The following is a 3,531-nucleotide window of genomic DNA, read 5'->3' as shown; positions in this document are numbered from 1 at the left end:
TGAATTCACAGATTGGCAAAGTATTTACAGTGGTGCCTGGCACAAAATAAGTCCTTGAGAGTCTGTTCTGTTTTGTAACCATTGTTTTTAGAGATACAAGTCCTGCTGGGGCTCCAACCTGTGGCACAGTTTAGGGAAACAGCGATTAGCATTTATTCTTAGAGCCCTTTCCCACCATATAACTGTATGTGTGTTCCAGGCCCAACTTGGAGAAATTCAGCATCACTATCCAGAAGAGTTTAATTACAAAGGCATCTTGTAGTTAGTGCAACTACATGACAGAGGCCCTGAATAGAAACTGAACCAGGAATGGCTTCTCTTCTGTGACCACAGGCATTGCAGTATCAGGGACTTCTCCTCTGCTGTTTCAAATGCCACACAATGGGACCTTTTGTGCTCAGTTGCTCAGTCACGTCTGACTCTTTGTGACCCTTGGACTGTAGCCCGCCAGTTTCCTCTGTCCATGGGATTCTCCAGGCAAGAATACTAGAAGGGGCTGCCGTTTCCTCCTCCAGGGAATCTTCCCAACCCAGGGATCAAACCCATGTCTCTTATGTCTCCTGAATTGGCAGGCAGATTCTTTACCACTATTGCCATCTAGGAAGCCCTATGATGGGGGCCTTTCACACACTGTATACTCAGATTCTCCTGCAATTAAGTATCTGCTGCACATTGCTCCAGCCCAGCTCCCTTTTGTAATTTGCCTGGCTCCGCAGCCCACTGCCTCTGCTGCACTACTCAGTCCTCCTGTATTTCCCCAACAATTGTCTGAAGTGCCTGATGTCATGTTATTTGCAGTCTTCCTCCTGTCCCTCCTAGATTCATGCTCTACTCAATCTAAATTTCACGGCCACCAAAGACAGGAGTGAACCATTGGCACAGGCGGCCTGTCTGTGGGTAGACTTCCTCTGTAGAAACTAATGTGGATTTCTAGCTCCCAGAAAATTTTACTGGTAGATGCTTCCACCTCAAGCAATTACACGGATCTTCTGAAAATCATGTTCTCTCTGTGGAACAGGAGAACAATTATGCCAAAGAAGTTTTCACATTGTTACGAAAGTTCTAGGACCCACCACAGATTTCCTAACCTGGGGATGCGGCAAAGGGACTAAGAACCCCCAGGGAATTTGACCTTGGAGGCCAGTGGGATTTGATTACAGAACTTCCACAGGACTAAAGAAACAGACTCTTGGAGGGAACAAACAAAACCTTGTGCACACCAGGACCTAGGAGATAGGGCAGCGACCCCACATGAGACTGAGCCAGACTTGCCTGTGAGTATCCAGGAATCTGTGGTGGAGGCGTGGATTGACGGTGGCCTACTGCTGGGTCAGAGGCACTGAATACATCAGGGCTGGAATAAGTCTTTTTGAAGGAGGTCCAAGTCTATGCCCCAACCACTAATGCCAAAGAAGCTGAAATTGAACAGTTCTATGATGACCTACAAGACATTGTAGAACTAACACCAAAAAAAGATGTCCTTTTCATCATAGGGGACTGGAATACAAAAATAGGAAGTCAAGAGATACATGGAGTAGCAGGCAAGTTCGGCCTTGGAGTAAAAAATGAAGCTGGAGAAAGGTTAACAAATTTTGCCAAGAGAACACACTGGTCATAGCAAACACCCTCTTCCAACAACACAAAAGACGATTCTACACATGGACATCACCAGGTGGTCAATACCGAAATCAGATTGATTATATTCTTTGTAGCCGAAGATGGAGACACTCTATACAGTCAGCAAAAACAAGACCGGGAGCTGACTGTGGCTCAGATCATGCACTCCTTATTGCGAAATTCAGACTTAAATTGAAGAAAGTAGGGAAAACAAACCACTAGACCATTCAGGTATGACCTAAATCAAATCCCATATAATTATACAGTGGAAGTGACAAATAGATTCAAGGGATTAGATCTGATAGAGTGCCTGAAGAACTTTGGAAGGAGGTTCATGACACTGTATAGGAGGTGGCAATCAAAACCATCCCCAAGAAAAAGAAAGCAAAAAGGGAAACTGGTTGTCTAAGAAGGCCTTACAAATAGCTGAGAAGATAAGAGAAGCGAAAGGCAAAGGAGAAAAGGGAAGATACACCCATCTGAATGCAGAGTTCCAAAGAATAGCAAGGAGAGATAAGAAAGCCTTCCTCAGCAAAGAAATAGAGGGAAACAATAGAATGGGAAAGGCTAGAGATCTCTTCAAGAAAATTACAGATACCAAGGGAACATCTCATGCAAAGATGGGCACAATAAAGGACAGAAATGGTATAGACCTAACAGAAGCAGAAGATATTAAGAAGAGGTGGCAAGAATTCACAGAACAGTACAAAAAAGGTCTTAATGACCCAGATAACCACAATAGTGTGATCACTCACCTAGAGCCAGACATCCTGGAATGCAAAGTCAAGTGGGCCTTAGGAAGCATCACTATGAACAAAGCTAATGGAGGTGTTGGAATTCCAGCTGAGCTATTTCAAATCCTAAAAGATGATGCTGTGAAAGTGCTGCACTCAATATGCTAGCAAATTTGGAAAACTCAGCAGTGGCCACAGGATTGGAAAAGGTCAGTTTTCATTCCAATCCTAAAGAAAGGCAATGCCAAAAAATGTTCAAACTACCACACAAGTGCACTCATCTCACACGCTACCAAAGTAATGCTCAAAATTCTCCAAGCTAACCTTCAACAGCATGTGGACCAAGAACTTCCAGATGTTCAAGCTGAATTTAGAAAAGGCAGAGGAACTGGAGATCAAATTGCCAACATCCATCGGATCACTGAAAAAGCGAAAGAATTCCAGAAAAACATCTACTTTATTGATTATGCCAAAGCCTTTGACTGTGTGGATCACAACAAACTTTGGAAAATTTTTAAAGAGATGGGAATAGCAGACCACCTGACATGCCTCCTGAGAAATCTGTATGCAGGTCAAGAAGCAGCAGTTAGAATTCGACATGGAACAATAGACTGGTTCAAAACTGGGAAGGGAGTACATCAAGGCTGTATATTGTCACCCTGCTCATTTAACTTATATGCAGAGTATATCATGTGAAATGCTGGGCTGGATGAAGTACAAGCTGGAATCAAGATTGCCGGGAGAAATATCAATAACCTCAGATATGCAGATGACACCACCTTTATGGCAAAAAGCGAAGAGGAGCTAAAGAGCCTCCTGATAGTGAAAGAGAGTGAAAAAGCTGGCTTAAAACTCAACATTCAAAAAACTAAGTTCATGGCATCTGGTCCCATCACTTCATGGCAAATAGATGGGGAAACAATGGAAACAGTGACAGACTTTATTTTCTTGGACTCCAAAATCACTGCAGATGGTAACTGTAGCCATGAAATTAAAAGATGCTTGCTCCTTGGAAGAAAAGCTGTAACAAACCTAGACAGCATATTAAAAAGCATAGACATTATTGTGCCAAAAGAAGTCCATTTTGTCAAAGCTATGGTTTTTCCAGTAGTCATGTATGGATGAGAGTTGGACCATAAAGAAAGCTTAGCACTGAAGAACTGATGCTTTTGAATAGGGG

The sequence above is a fragment of the Bos grunniens genome, chromosome 22 (assembly GCF_055505025.1).
Source record: "Bos grunniens cultivar Pamir isolate PY7600 chromosome 22, Bosgru_T2T1.0, whole genome shotgun sequence".
NCBI classification, from domain to species: domain Eukaryota; kingdom Metazoa; phylum Chordata; class Mammalia; order Artiodactyla; family Bovidae; genus Bos; species Bos grunniens.
Note: the sequence above shows the minus strand (reverse complement) of the source record.